This window comes from Arvicola amphibius, chromosome 4, assembly GCF_903992535.2.
Source record: "Arvicola amphibius chromosome 4, mArvAmp1.2, whole genome shotgun sequence".
NCBI lineage: Eukaryota > Metazoa > Chordata > Mammalia > Rodentia > Cricetidae > Arvicola > Arvicola amphibius.
The window spans coordinates 106,519,682-106,536,634 of NC_052050.1; the positions used below are offsets into that span (position 1 = coordinate 106,519,682).

At 41.5% G+C, this 16,953-nt stretch overlaps 1 pseudogene; it reads left to right on the top strand.

Annotated features, from left to right (window-relative positions):
- The first annotated feature begins 5,035 nt into the window (after window positions 1-5,035).
- Window positions 5,036-6,838, top strand: LOC121677159 (annotated as a pseudogene).
- The last annotated feature ends 10,115 nt before the right edge of the window (window positions 6,839-16,953 follow it).

Below are 16,953 nucleotides of genomic sequence, written 5' to 3' on the forward strand. Positions count from 1 at the left end.
AACGACAAATTTTTTCTTCAGTAATCTTTGCAGTTTCCAGGATGAAGACGGGGCCCCGCAACATCAACTCCAACTGGTTATTATGACGTCATGTTTTTGTAGCACTAATATTTGGCCTGTTTTTTGGTACCAACTGCACAGAACACTTTTGAATAGTGCACATTTTTGACAACATTCTGGCCGGATTTCTTCAAAATATTCAGAGGCTAGACACATTTTTCCTAGATGAAATGTTACCCTGGGTATTTTACCATCATTTGCTTTCACAGGACCCCCTGAGAAGAAAAGTCGCCCCTATGTCAGCTGGAAGCAATCTTAGATGACGACTCCCCCCTCCCAACAAAGTTTACCCTCAGGTTTAGGGACACTAATTGGTGGCTGGTATAGGGTTGAAGAGTTGTGGAAGGCTTTATATGGACTCAGGGGTATAAATTATGTATATATATATATATATATATATATATATATATATATTAACTGGTGATCTGAAGGAATAATTGATTTTTGTGAGTTATTGTTTTTTGAAAACTATATGAGTGTTGATTCTTGTATATTGATATATTGAACATTGTATGAGAGTATGATACTACCTCTGTTTAAAACAATTGTTATATTGACATTTTATACCATATTGCAATGTACATCTCTACCTCTGATATTATTTAGATATTATTTATCTAATGACATTGTTTACTATATTGCAATGTACATTTCTACCTCAGATATTATTTATGTAATGACCCTGTTTACATTTGGAAATCATTGTCTTCATTTATTGCACAGTTGTCTATTCTATTAGTCATACAGTTAGATAAGTGTTGAGAATTATATGTTTGTCATATTTATATTTAGGATAATCAGGTTTTTTAGACACATAGAGGTTGTGTTTAGTATAGATAGCATAATCTTCAACCTCTTTGAAGAGCTGTAGAACATGGCCTTTAATCTAACCTAGAGTTTTGTAATTATGAGACACAATCACTCCTGGCAACAAGCTCTACTCCCGAGAGAACGTTGAGCACCAAAGACACTCCACTGGGAGTTTGTCTTCTACTTGACAGAACTGGCCTTTGGGCAAAGAAAAGGCCATACCTCCACTACTGACTAAACTACGAAATATCCATAAGTGGATAAAACAGAATTGTCTTATCTTGCCAAGACAGGATAGGATAGTTCTACTAAAGGTTCCTTGCCATTGTATAATGGTATGTCAGGTTTTATCAGGCCTCAGCCAAAGTTGGTTGCCTCAACATTGCTATCAAGATTTCGTGTGGTTGCCCAGGTAGTCAATTGTCTCTGTCTTCTGTTGCATATTTTGGAAGTTTCTCGTTTGTGCTTCCTGGTTGCTTTAGTAATATTACTTTCCTTCTCAGATCTTTGATGGGGTTGAAGATTAGATAATTGTAACTACCTTCCACATTATTTAGACTTCCCGAAGTAGAGTGATTAGTAAAATTTTTTGTTATATGTTCCTCGCCTAATATTGTTTACTTCTTGTAATTTTATATGATCTGTTCCCGTTGTATATAGTTGTATTTGGTTTCTGAATCTGCCTTATTTAGACAAAAGGGGGATATGTTGGGGCAGCTGGCCCAATCCCTGCGTTCAGGGGCGTGGCTGCCCTAGGGGAGTAGGGTATCCTTAAAAAGGACTGGAGCCAGAAGGAGCCCCTGTTCTTGTCCCTTGCGTTACCTTCTACTTCGCTGGACCCTTGGTTCTGTAAGTTTCCTTATTTTCTCCTTTTATTAAAACTGATTTATTATAAAAGGACTATTTTGGTTATTTCCAAACTCCTCTGACTGCTGGTACACTCCGACCGCCGGTACAAGTCAGTGCTCTTAACCTCCGAGCCATCTCTCCAGCCCCAAGCAAGGGCCATTTTTAAAGTATATTGGCTCCCTTTTATCCACACATAAGTAAAATTATATGGAGTCCCATCAAAATTGTTTAGATAAGTCAAATTATTTCAAGGAGAGAGGATACTGGGAGTGGTATACACTAACACATCAGTATCTCCCCAAAAGACAGGCTCAAACATTGGTGGGTGAGGAACATAAGCCCAATCACTTACAGCTGATCCCTGAACAGAAGAGACAGATAGCAGAGCACACATGGCCAGAAACATGGTTCAGCCATAACCAGTCTTCTGGACTGCTGGACCATAATCTGACCCTGGGCAGCAAGAGATTTCACCTGACCCCATGTCGGTAAGGGTGAGGACCGATGTCGTCGAGGTCACTTCCATAGAGCTAATCGTGCCATGGCCAATACTGGAATGTCTTCTTTGACCAGAGGGCCATCATGATGACGTCACACTCCTGTCTTCAGTTTCTGCTCCTTTCCGAGCCCTGATCCAGCAGCCAGGGAGTCATAATTGTCGTCCATCCTGCAGAGACACAAGACCATATCCTCTCCCTTTTACCATTAGCAATGCAGGCTGCCATTCAGCATCTATTTTTGGGTAATTTTGGCCCAAATTTTTTTCTGCCACTTCAACATTTGGGGTGTTTACAAAATGTTTCCCTGCTCTAGTTAAAATATCCCCTTGGGGCAGATTTAAGAAATTTAATATGAATAATGCTTGATGTAAAATGGCTCTCACATTATTCTGAAAATCCCACATTAATTCCATACCATAATCTTCCTTTTTCCTCCTTTTTAATTTTTTAATTTGCTGCTTTAAAGTATGATGGGCACGTTCAACAATAGCTTGACTTTGTGGATTATATTCAATACCTGTAACATGAGCAATGTTATACCATTCACAGAACTTAGCAATTTTTTTGGACATATAAGCAGGTCCATTATCTGTTTTAATAAGAGTGGGAACACCCATGATGGAAAAGAATTCTAATAAATGTTGTATAACATGATTTGTGTGTTCTCCAGTGAAAGGGTAGCCCATATAAATGATGAAAAAGTATCTATGGTCACATGGAGGAAAGATAAACGTCCAAATTCTGGAATATGAGTAACATCCATTTGCCAAATTTCATTTGACTGAGATCCTCGAGGATTAACCCCCTGGGGAATAAATAGAACTTATATGTAACAGATGACAAATTGGACAATTTAAAATAATTTGTTTAGCTTGTCGAAATGGAATTTTATATTGGACATGTAGATGATTAGCATTAGTATGTAAATGTTCATGTTCTTCTTGAGCAGAGGAAAAAGCTACTAATTTATCCACTTGAGCATTTCCAAATGTAAGATATCCAGGCAAATTCGTATGTGATCGTACATGGGTAATAAAGATTCAAGAATTTCTATTCTGAATAAGAGTTTGTAATAATTTAAACAAAGTTATCAAAGAATGCTTAGTGGAATGAAGTACAGCATTAAAAATATTTTGTACAACTCCTACAACATAAGCTGAATCAGCTACAATATTTAACTCGAGGAAAATCTTGAAGGGCTTTAATAACAGTATATAATTCATTTTGTTGTATGGGAGAATAATCTGTAAATTCTACCCAGTACTTAGATTCTGTCCAATAAGCACTTTTAGTTTTGGAACCATCAGTAAAAATAGTTACTGCCTCAGGTAAAGGATTGACAGCTACAACATCATTAATTACAAATTCTTGTTTTCATAAATAGTCCCACAATTTGCTTTTGAGGATATGATATTCAAAGTTTCCAGCAAAAGAAACTAAAGAAATTTGCAAAGCTTCTGAAAGCTGAAACATGTATTTAACCTTTTCTTTTGGTAATGGAAAAATTATAGCAGAACAATCTAGACCTGTCAAAGTAAGACATTGTTGTCTCCCTTATTGAATTATATAAGCTAATATTTCTTCAGAAGTTGTTATTGTTTTAGAAAATGTATGCTTTGTGTAAGCCCATTCAAGGGAGAAAATATCTTGAGCTAAAATAACTGTAGGATATTGAAAAGTATCCAATAATAGTAATTTAATAGGAATGTTAGGTTGTACTCAACTCAAAAAAGCATTTTTAATACACTCTTCAACTAATTTTAATTCTACCTGAGCTTCCTTAGAAAGAGATTGAGGACTATGTAACTTCTGATCCCATTGACAAAGAAGCCAAATCCAATAGATGTTTAGAATTTTTAGATGCGGTCATAACTGGTGCAGCTGGCACTACTTTCTGTTTCGACTCAGCAGCCAGTTTTTTTCATTTGCTTTTCTAGCCCATTAAGTTTCTCCAAAACAGATTACAAATCCAAGCTAGCTTTTTTGATTAAGCTTTCTTGGTCCTCCAAAATTTGTTCTTTGATTTTTTTGATCCATGTCCAAATTTTTTACGGACGGAGTAACCTCCTTTCCCAGGTCTGTCACTAACCGCTCTTCCAGCATCACTGTGAAAACAGTAAAAACCATAGACCATAGAGACCAGAAACGGACAGGTATTTTCTCACCCTGTCTCACAGCTTTTTCAGCATTAATTTTAATTCTTTGCCAAGTATCTATATCTAAAGTGCCTTCTTCTGAAAACCAAGGATTATATTCCTTAATTACTTCAAAACACATTTCTAAATCAGAAAAAGAAACAGAAACACAATGAGTTCTTAGTAAATGTTTTAGCATAGCAAGATACAGAGAAGATTTAGCTTGCCCATTACCCTGTAATAAAGATTACTTATCTGGTTAATGTTTTCTGACCCTTCCTAACTTTTCCTCTTCAGGGTCCCTGTTTGGGCACCACTTGTCAACGTCTAGTGCGTTGGGGTCCCTGGGTAAGGGTCTTGCGCAAATCAGGACACAGGGGATGCAGAGTGTGAACAACTGCATAACAAGCTTTATTTTGTATGGCCTTTATACAGACTAAAAAGCATTACCTCAACTCTGAAACCCCCCTTTACTTACGTTCATGATCATGAGAAACTCTTGCCTCACCTTGCAAGAAACAATACTTCAATAACAGTAATAAAAATGAAAAGAAGTACATAGAAACAAGGCAACATGTATACAGAAGCAAAGCACTCCTTTGTAACTGGTAGAGCGTGAAGAACTGAGCTCAAAGGCCACTTCCTTATCCAGGGTACAGATTCTGACAGAACGTTTGAGAAATGGGCAGAGAAAGTTTGCTATCATCTCTGCTTGGTTTGCCAAGCAACCGTTTCCCAGGTTCGTCTCATCTGTCCCAGGAGGAGCCTGCAGGCTTTGTCAGTTCTGTGTCTCCACAACTTCTGGGTTCTAGGGTCACACACTGTAGACAAGCCCTCAGGCAAAAGTGCCTAATGGCCCCAGGGATCTTAAAGGACCCTCCATGACCCACGTGCAACACGGTTGCATCACCTACGTCTGACACAACCGCATGAACGCTTGCACGCATGCGTGAGCTCTGCCATCTGCGTATGATGTAACCACATCATCCCCCTGTGTGCATGCACTAGGCAGCTCTTGATAGCTGGACGCGCCTTCTTCAGGCTCTCTCACTGCACACCATCCTCACCAGGCCTGTACACTTCCCCCCTCTAATAAACTCCTAAGCCCAATCCGTGCTGTTAGTGCTGCTCCCTTGCCCCCCTGGGTCTCAAGAACCACCAGGCCCTTGTTTCAAATGTGGTAGAACTGGTCACTGGGCCTGAGCATGCCCTAATCCTCATCTTGGTCCCACGAGACCCTGTCTGAGATGCTATAGGGAAGGACATTGGGCAGTCGATTATCCTCGTGCACATCGTGTCGTGGAGACATCAAACCCAGAAAATTCCCAAGTTGACCTTCTAGGTCTGGCCATGGATGAGTGAGGCTTCCTGGGCTCCTTTAACCCAACCACAACCGTCATCTGTAACAGGGAGCCACAGGTAAACATCACGGTATCAGAATGGCCCATCTCCTTTCTCTTGGACACCAGAGCCACATACTCGGTACTGAGGGAATTCTGGGGGCTACCTCTCCTTCTAGTTTCCCTATTGTCTGGGTAAGAGGACAGCCTTATCTACCTCAGCAGACCCCACCACTTAACTGTGCTTTTGGGTATTTATCTCACTCATTCATTTTTAGTCATGCCAACCTGCCCGGTACCTCTTATGGGAAGAGATTTTTTAGCACAAGTAAGAGCTTCCATTTCATTTGCTCCTTCCATTCACCTTCCATCAGACTCTCCAGCTGCTCCCCTCCATCTCCTTCTAGCCTCGCAACCTCCCAGCCCCAATGTGTCTCTTCCTCTAAGAGCCTCTCAGGTAAACTCCAAAGTCTGGGGCACCCAAAACCCCTCTGTTGCTAAACACCATTCCCCCATCATTATCCAATTACAAGACCCTACTAAGTACATTACCCAAACTCAGTACCCCCTCTCTCTCCAGAGCCTTAGGGGACTTAAGCCTTTTATCTCTGACCTGCTAAGAAGAAAGCTAGTTTGCCCCACCTCTTCTCCCTTGAACACACCTATACATTCTGTTAAAAAAAACACTAATGGCCCTTCCTTCTTCCTCGGCACTACCTGTGAGGTGGCTGCCATCTCCTTTGTGGCATCATAGCTGCCCTCTGGCCTCTGGTGAAGCCCAAGATCGTCAAAAAGAGGACCAAGAAGTTCATCCGGCATCAGTCAGATCGATATGTCAAGATTAAGCAAAACTGGTGGAAACCCAGAGGTATTGACAACAGGGTGCAGAGAAGATTCAAGGTCCAGATCCTGATGCTCAGCGTTGGTTATGGGAGCAACAAGAAAACCAAGCACATGCTGCCTAGCGGCTTCCGGAAGTTTCTGGTCCACAACGTCAAGGAGCTGGAGGTGTTGCTGATGTGCAACAAGGCTTACTGTGCTGAGATTGCTCCAAGAACCAAAAAGCCATCGTAGAAAGAGAGCACAGCCGGCAATCGGAGTCACCAGTCCCAACACCAGGCTGAGCAGCGAAGAGAATGAGTAGATGGCTTGCATGCAAGTTTTATTTGTGTTTAAATAAAACCACAAAACTGCCAAAAAAAAAAAAAAAACCCTAATGGAACTTATTGCCTGGTTCAAGACCTCCAGCTCATTGACTCCACAGTGGTCTCTTGTCAACCTGTAGTGCCTAACCCTTACACACTTCTCTCCACTATTCCTCTAGGAACATCCCACGTCTCAGTTCTAGATCTCAAGGATGCTTTTTTTCTCTCTATTACTCTCAGCTCTCAATCTCAAAATATCTTTGCCTTCTCCTGGACTGACTCTGACACTCGCCTCTCCACACAGCTCACCTGGACCGTCCTTCCCCGGAGATTCCGGGACAGCCCACATCTCTTTGGTCAGGCTTTAGCTTCTGATCTACTCTCACTGTCTCTCCCTAAGTCTAAACTCATACAGGATGTAGACGATATTTCACTTTGCAGACCATCCTTGGAGATCTGCAAAACTGATTCCTCTGCTCTTCTAAATTTCCCATCCAAAAATGGCTATAAAGTCTCACCTTCAAAGGTGCAACTGTCTACCTCTCAGGTCATTTACCTGGAATTAACTATTACCCCAAACCAAAAAGCTATTACCCTAGACATAAAAAAAGCTAATTCAGTCCCTTGCAGTTCCTTCTACAAAAAAAGAGGTTTTATGGTTCCTAGGAATAGCTGGTTTCCTGAGTTCCTGGATCCCCTCTTTTTCTCTCCTCGCCCACCCCTTATACAAGGCAGCTCTTGGCTCTCTGCAACCAGACCCTTCTCCATCCCATTACTAAACCCTGCCAGAGACTGCAGCAGGCCCTTATCCAGGCTCCAGCTCTTCATCTCCCAGTTTTAACTTATTCTTTCTCCTTCTATGTAACAGAGAAGGAGGGACATGCCCCTGGGGTCCTAGGACATCAGCTGGGATGCACCTGTAGCGTACCTGTCAAAGAAGGTAGACCTCACCACTCAGGGCTGGGCACTCTGCATATGTGCTTTAGTGGCTGCTGAGCTTCTTATTCATGAATCAAAGAAATTAACCTTTAGGTCACCCACCACTGTCTGCTCCCACCACAATCAGTCCCATCTCTTAACTTACAAAGGCTTACAAACCTTGCCCCCTTCTCAAGTTCTTTCCCTTCAGGTGGCACTAGTAGATGCCACACTCACTTTCCAATCCTGCCCACCCCTTAATATCTCAAGTCTTCTACCTAAACCTAACATTAATTACTCCCCATCTTATTCCTGCATAGAAATCTTAGAGGATCTACTGCCTCACTCCTCACATATACAGGAGAGCAAACTGTCCGAGGCCACTTATACCTGGTACATAGATGGCAGCTCCTTTTTTATGTGAAGGGACCCGTAGAGCAGGCTATGCCATAGGGTTAGATACTGGGATAGCAGAGGCACAGGCCATACCACTAATCAGCAGGATGGATTAATAGCCTTTACTTGTGTCTTCCAGTTAGCAAAGGAATAATCTTTAAATGTTTACACAGACTCCAAATATGCCTTTCACATCCTCCTGTCCCACACAGTTATGTGGAAGAAGCATGGGCTTCTTATGATGAAAGGAGGATCCATAACTAATTCAGATTATATTATGGACTTATTAAAAGTCTCCCATCTCCCCAAGGCTATAGGAATTATTCACTGTTGGTCTTATCAGACCAACAGTTCCACTATTTCCAAGGGAAATAACGAGACTGACTAAGCAGCTAGAACAGCAGCATTCCAGAGCCCAAACCTACCTCAATCACCTCAGGGGGTTCAAACAGTACAGCCCACATTCTTGCAGACACCCCCTGACACCCAGCAATTTCTGTCCTACCTATATCAGCTATTTCATCCTAACAGCAAAGCTCTGTTTCATTTTGTCAAGGTTCACCTCCAACCCACCCCTGAGGACTTAGAGTTCTTAAAAGCTATCACTGCCTCTTGTAAAATCTGTCAAAAGTCAGATCTCAAGACCAAATACCATAGCTTCCCTTTTCCCACCTACCAGGCCAGTGGCTCCCTTCCAGGAACTGACTGGCAGCTTGATTTTACTCATATGCCCACAGTCAGATGAGTTAAATATCTCCTGGTTTTGGTGAACACCATGTCTGGGTGATTGAAGTATTTCCCACCACTAACAAGAGAGCCCGACAGTTTCTGATGTTCTTCTCTGAGAAATTATCCCCCGGTTTGGAATTCCAACCTCTCTTCAGCTGGATAATGGTCCAGAGTTTACCTCCCAGATCTCTCAAACTTTATATAAGGCTCTTAACATTCCCTGGCATTTTCATATCCCATCTCACCCTCAGTCTTCAGGGAAGGTAGAATAAACTAACCATTCCTTTAAAAATGTTCTTGTTAAGATGTCATAGGAGCTTCACCTTGACTGGGTAAAACTTTTGCCTCTGGCCCTTCTTAGGCTTAGGGTTCTCCCCCCAAAATCCCCTTTCCATCTTGCCCTTTGAACTTATGTATGGTTTTAACTCTCAGCCTCTCACCTAAAACCTCTCCCCTTCCTGATCACATGCTTACTACACTGTTATCTCATCTTGGCTCCCTATTATGGGATTTTACCAACTACTCATTACCTCAATTCATGCCAATTCATGCCCACCGCCGATTAAAATAGGGGATCAGGCACTATTCTCTACCCCAGACCAATATCCCTCACCCATTTCCCCGAAATGGCAGGGCCCCTTTAAAGTAATTCTTGTAACTCCCACAGCTGCCAAGCTCGAGGGACTCTCTCATTTGATCCCCCTGTCCCACCTTAAACCTTTTACTCTTCCAACTAAGGTACCTCCTCATATACGGTAACTCAAACAGGGCCCTGCTCCCTTAACTTCCAGAGGACCCCAAGATCAGCCACTTTTTCTCCAGTTCCAGAAAGATGAAAGTTTCATCACTGTACTCAAGTCTCCTGTGCCCAAAACTTCATATACTCTCCCCCTTCCTCTTTCTCCTATCTGCTTTACTAACTTCTCTATATCTCCAATGTCATACTTAAATTTTCAGTTAACTACTCAGCTGATATTACATTAAACATAGAGCTGGAGGTACAAGGATTGCCAAAAGCCCAGGTATTAAGAAACAATTACGAGTTTGGGGACATTCATAGCCCCAAACTCCAAAAAACTCACAAAACAGATAACATAACAGGTTTATCACTGGCTGCAGCAGTGTCTCCTGGATGCTAAGGTAATACCATGATGCTAAAGAGCACAAGTGCCTTAAGATTTGCTTCAGGTAAACATTGAGGGGTCTAATAATTCCCCTTTCTAAAAATTTTCCTCCTGCCTCCCCATCATCTTCTATTCCAACACTATACCACTGTAATCACAAGCTTTTAATTTGGCTAAAATTTATTTCTTTTCAAACATGTTTGAATGAAAACATGTTTGAAAAGAAATAAATTTTAGCCAATTGGACCAACCTAAACAGACCAGATTCACTCAGAATAAGCATTATTTAATTCTTCCCTTATCATTCCTTGTCTTGGGAACCCCTGGGAAATTCCCTCCTCCTCCACCCCCAAAACCCCTCTATCTTCAATCTTGGGACTCTCCTCCCTTGATCACCAGTATCTAAAATTTTTTCCAGAAATAATTTTCTGCCTTTCCAGCATCTTGTAAGGTCCAAGCTTCCAGCCAGCCAGTTCCATGGAGCCCAGAAAAAGCACAAAAGTAATCAGCCACCCCAGGATGTGGTCAAGCATTTCAACTCTCTGATGCTCACAAAATCAGCAGGAAGCAGTCACGAAAGACCATATGATGCACCATTACCCCTATTAAAGACTCCAAAGTACCCAAATTTTTGCCCCATTCCCACCCTTTAAGGACCCCAAACTCTCCAAATTTTTATAATAAACAAAAGGTTGGAATGCTATGATTTCAGCCAAACCAACATGGCTGACACTTCGGGGTTCTAGGGCCATGCATTGCAGAAAAGTCCTCAGGCAGAAGTGCCTAATGGCCCCAGAGATCTTAAAGGACCCTGCTTGACCCATGGGCAGCATGGCTGCACCACCTACATCTGACACAACTGCATGAACGCTTGCACGCATGCATGAGCTCTGTCATCTGTATATGATGTCACCACATCATCCCTCTGTATACATGTGCTAGGCAGCCCTTAAAAGCTGGATGCACCATCTTAATGCTCTCTCTGCACACTGACCTTACCAGGCTGGTACATGTCCCCCTTCTAATAAGCCCCTAAACAGGTTTGTCGTGTGTTCTATGTTTTCTTTTCACTCACAGGTAATATCAACAATTTTGTTCAAAGTCATACAAAAATTCACAATGGAGAGAAATCACATGTATGCAAGCAGTGTGGGAAATGCCTTTTTACTCTTGCAGACATTCAGAGACATATAATCATGTGCCATGGAAATAAACAGTTTGTGTGTAAGATACATGGTAAAGGTTTTCACTGTTTCAGTTCATTTGTGATCCATGAAGGAATTCACACTAGGGGGAAGTTTTATGCATGTAAACAATAAAGCTTTTACTTATCCTAGTAGCTGAGCTTTTACCGCCATGAAAAGATCCATAATGGAATGAATCCCTAAAAATGTAGACAATGTGGGAAAACCTTCAGTTGTAGTGATTCCCTTAGCTACCATGAAAGGATTCACAGTTGAGAGAAACCTTATGTATGTAAGTTATGTGAAAAAGCTTACATATGATCAGGTTCCTTATAAACACATGAATGAATCCATATGAATCCATACTGGGGTTAAGTCTTATGAATACAAGCTTTGTTTAAAAAAAGAAAAGCCTTCACTAATCATGGTTCCCAGTGGAGGTAAACCCTGTATCTGTAAGTTGTGTGGGAAATCCTTCATGAGTCACAATTATCTTCAATATATAATGCTAAACTTCACAGTGGAGAAAAACCTCATTTGTAAACTATGTGGAAAAGCTTTTGTGTGGTCAAGTTCTTTACAAACACATGAATAAATCATACTGACATTAATGCCTGTGAATGCAAGCTATGTGGGCAAATCTTTATTAATCATGGTTCTCTTCATTAGCATTTGAAGGTTCATAGTGCAGAAAAACCCTATGTATGTAAGTTATGCAGGAAAGCCTTCGTTACTCATAGTTCTCTTCAAGCCATGAAAGAATTCACAGTGGAGAGAAACCCTATGTATGTCAGCTATGTGGTAAATCCTTCACTTAAAATATTTCCCTTCCATATCATGGAAGGGTTCACAATGGAGAGAAACTCTGTGTGTGTAAGGTGTGTGGGAAAGCCTTCACTAGTCACGGTTCTCTTCAATTCCATGAAAAGACTCACAGTAGAGAGAAAACCCACCAAAGAAAGGTATGTAAGAAAGACTTCATAAATCACTTGCAATGCCAAAGAAACATTCACGACAGAAAGAAACCATAATATGAATGCAAGCTGTGAAAAATTCTTCACTCATCCCAGTTCCTCTCAATCTAAGTGCTACGGAAGCAGAGAAATTGAATGATGCAACTACTGATCCCTCCTGAGACAAAGGCTGCGTGATCTAAGGCAATATGAAGAAAACCAGTCCCAATGGACTGACTCACAGTCATGAGACACACTTGGTTATCTCTAATGGAGGCACCCATGAATATCAGGTATTTAAGGGCAATCAAGAAGATGGGCATTTTTGAGGCAGTTGGATATGCCAGAGGAAGTTTTTGGTGTTCACTGGGTCCACCAGAGAGTTAATTAAAAAAAAAAAAGCATAGTTCAGCATGAACTTTGGAGCTTTGCTGAACACTGCAGTGGAACATGTTCTACTAGGTTCCTAGGTTTACAAGATTCTGAGTTCATGATTTTTTTTATGTATACAATATTCTGCCTGCATAAATACCTGCAGTCCAGAAGAGGGTATCGTATTTCATTACAGATGGTTGCGAGTCACCATGTGGTTGATGAGAAATGAACTCAGGACCTTTGGCAGAGCAGCCAGTGCTCTTAACTGCTGAGCCATCTCTCCAGCCCCGAGTTCATGATCTTTTGAGGTTCTGAGGGAATATGAATAATTTAGACTAACATGTAAATCATAATCATGAAATGCTAAAACACTCAGGAGGAGATAGAGAGGGAAAAACAAAAGATGTGGCCTATTTGAGTCACTTAAACATTGAAATAGCAAGATTTGTATGGAGCCAGTCTCTAGTGAAATGGGGGAGGGGTGTGCTTCAGGACGCTTTGAAGCATAAACAATTCATCGATGATCAACAATCATCTTTGTAATGAAACATTTTCAGAGAGGATGTCGTGTTATGGATTGGTGTTAGCTATCGGGCTTAAAATATTGTTGCCTTCTCAATCCTTGCAAATGTGAATGAAGCAGGCGGTTGTATAAGAACTCAAATGTTTTTCTTCCCTCTGTGAAATACCGCTAGCATATTACTCTAGTTTCTGTGATTCTCATGGGATGAGGACTACACCTCCCAGAAGGCCTTTGTGAGCAGAAGGCCCCTGTGCTCAAGCGCAGATCGCAGTTTCACCCCGCGGGACCCAAAAACTACATTTCCCAGGAACACTGTACCCTTTTAAAAGTTTAAAAACCCCCGCCATGTGCTCGCTCGCTCTCTCTCTCTCTCTCTCTCTCTCTCTCTCTCTCTCTCTCTCTCTCTCTCTCTCTCACTTTCCCTTTTTTCCTCCCTCCCTTGACCCGCGCTGTGGAGCACCCCCCTTCCCTTAATAAACAATCCTCCCACGCACGTGGTCGCGTCCTGGGTCTCCCTTCCTCCGGCTCCACGATACACCCCACGCCAAAAAGAACAACAGTTTTCATATACATTGAATATAATATACATTAAATTCTCTTGTTAGCATGTTCATCTTTTCTTGAATGCAAATGGGTAGAATGAAAAGCTTTGAGAAAGTCTTGGCTCTGAAACAAACTGCCTCATTCCAAAGAGCTCAAGAATGGCTGGCATGAGGCTGTCCCTGTTTCAGTGTGTTCTGAGCTAGGCAACCTCTTCTCTGAACACGTGGATTGTCTCCACGGAACACTAACCTTGTAATTCACTTAACAAACTGGTAATTTCATTTCCAAAGTGGGAGAGGTGCAGAGTGTAAAAAAGCAGCAGGTGGCCGTTGGGCAAAGTTAGAGGCAAATTCTGCACAAATGCAGTTATATCCAAGGTCAGCTGGTTCCCACCCAGAGAAGACTGGGCTGAGAACGACTGTGGCTGGAACGCGGGACTTGGTTCCAGCTTGTCACGTAGGCATCCCTTATTCTGTCACAAAGGCTCAGCCTATGAATCAGGAGCACCAGTGGGACTTTCCTCATCCGCCATCTTTCTTTCTCGTGTCGCCATAGTCGTGAAACTGTCCTAGTAGCTGAGGGAGTCCCGGACTGTGACGCTGAACCCGGAGTAATCATGAGGGCGGCTGAAGCGGCCAGTATGAGCTGTCCTATCGGGATCCCCGTGAGCGAAACGGAAGAGCGTCACTCGCCATCTTTCTTTCTGGTGCCGCAATAGTTGCGGCCCTGTCCTGTCTGTTTATGGAGTCTCAAGCTGTTAAGCTTCTTCTTCTTCTTTTTTTTTTCCATGACCTCCAAACCAAGTAACAGAGTCAGGTCGTAGTTTTCCAGCGATTAGGACGTTAAAAGTGGCGATCCGGTACAACTTGCTTGATCAGGAGCGCCGGAGAACGGAGCGGAAGTTGCGACTGCGCTGGGACTATTTCTGTGTTCTCTGCGCGTCCATTGGGCCTTGCGTATTTTTGCAGTATTCTGTAGGGTTCTGTTCTGTTCTCTTTCATTCGTTCTGTCACCTGCTGTGTGTTTTGAAATCAGGTAATAGGAAACATGGAGCATTGGGGATTGTTTCTAAACCCGGGTTTGGTATTGCACGCCTTTAATCCCAGCACTCGGGAGGCAGAGGCAGGCAGATCTCTGTGAGTTCAAGGCCAGCCTGCTCTACGGACTGAGTTCCAGGACAACCATGGCTACAGGGAGGAACCAAGTAGAAAAAGAAAAAGAAAGGGGCTGGAGAGATGGCTCAGCTGTTAAGAGCATTGCCTGCTCTTCCAAAGATCCTGAGTTCAATTCCCAGCAACCACATGGTGGCTCACAACCATCTATAATGAGGTCTGGTGCCCTCTTCTGGCCTGCAGGCATACACACAGACAGAAAATTATATACATAATAAATAAGTAAATATTTAAAAAAATTGTTTCTAGTTGTGTGTAACAGGTTGTGATAATTTCATGGCAATTTCACTGTATCTATATTATTACTTTGAGTCATTTTTGCAAAACTGATTCTCCTAATCCATAGTCATGGTAGGTCTTCTTCTAATGTCTTTTTAAATTTCTTTCTTAATTTTTTTGCCTTTTTTATTGAAAAAGATTCATGCAATATATTCTGATCACATCTTTTGTCACTCCCAACTCCTCCCCAAACTTCCCCACCTCCCTACCCATCCACCTTCACACCCTTTCTTTCTCTCTTTTTGTAATTGCTTCAGTGACCTACAACTGCCCTGTTGAAGATTTTCACGTAACCAGTGAGGTTTGTCTTGGACATTTTAGTTTGTCTGTTCATGACTTCCTGACAATGTATCTCTGTGAAATAGTTCATTATCCACTAGGAGAAAATGTATTGGGCATTGCCTGTTGATTTTGTACCTTCCTGCCTTCCTAAATAGTTTATAATCTCTAAAAGTCTTTTTGGTGTTTTGTTGTTGTTGTTGATTGGTTGGTTGGTTAGTTGGTTGGTTTTTTGAGACAGGGTTTTCTCTGGTCCTGGAACTAGCTCTTGTATACCAGGCTTTAGACCAGACTGGCCTTGAACTCACAGAGATCTGCCTGCTTCTGCCTCCCAAGTGCTTTTTTAAAAAGACATTTATTTGAGTGCTCTATCTGCAAGTATGACTTTTATGCCAGAAGAGGGCATCAGATCCCACTATAGATAGCTGTGAACCACCATGTGATTGCTGGAAACTGAACTCTGGACCTCTGGAAGAGCAGCCAGTACTCTTAACCTCTAAGACATCTCTCCAGGGCCTGGTGTAATCTTTTGATCTGTTTGTAGTTTTGCTGGATATGTTGCTTTTTACACAGAGAATATAACTGTGTACCCCAGCTGGTCTGGAACTCTAAATCCTGCTGTTTTAGCCTCCCATGTACTGTGATTCCTGGTATATACTATAGTACCTGGTTATGGTTTTCTGTGTATTGAAACAGGAATAGTTTGACTTCCTTTCTGATTCATATACCTGTTATTGCTTTTATTTGCATAATTGGTCTGGCTAATTTAGTACTATATTCAAGAAGACTCATGAGTAGTAACCTAGTAATTTTTTTCTGATCATTGAGAAGATGCTTTCTGTTTTTTCCCTTAGTTAGCGTGTTGTTACTAGTCATGTGTTTGTCATGAATACCTTTATTATCTTAATGTATGCTTCCTGTTTCTACTAGATTCTGAGCTTTGAGCATGATGTGGAATAGGCTCTCTTGCTTCTAATGTCTATTAGATTTTTAATTCTTGATTTTGTATGGCAGTCTACTTCTGCCTATCTAAAGGAAACTTTACATATCAAAAGATACTCGAATAATTGTCAAAACACTTGACTTTCATCATTCCTATTTCAGTGTAGTATTTGATTCTCCATGGGAAAAGGAAATGTGTGCATGTTTCCAAGTAAATATTAATTTGTCCTTTAATGGATTAAGCAAGTTGATTTCTGCCATTAATGTTTGTACTGGCTCATTTTATGTCAGCTTAATACCAGCTACAGTCATTTTGGAAGTGGGACCCTCAACTGAGAAAATACCTCCATCATATTAGCCTGTGGGCAAGCCTGTGATACATTTTCTTGGTTGATACAGGAGGACCCATATTACTGAAAATTTTGAGAATTTCTTATATGCATACAATGTATTTTTATCATATTTACTTTCGCTTCTCCTAACTCGAGATTCATCCCCAATCCCTACCTCTTCCCAATTTCCTGTTCTGCTTAGTCTCTCCTTCAACATTACATTATATTTGGTAAAAGATTCTTTTCATCTATTTGTATTATCATATGTTCATTCTACAAAACAATTGGCTTTATTTCCTAGAATAGTTTCACAACTATAGGTCTTACAAGTCCCCAGCACATGGTGTGTGCATCATGCATAATTT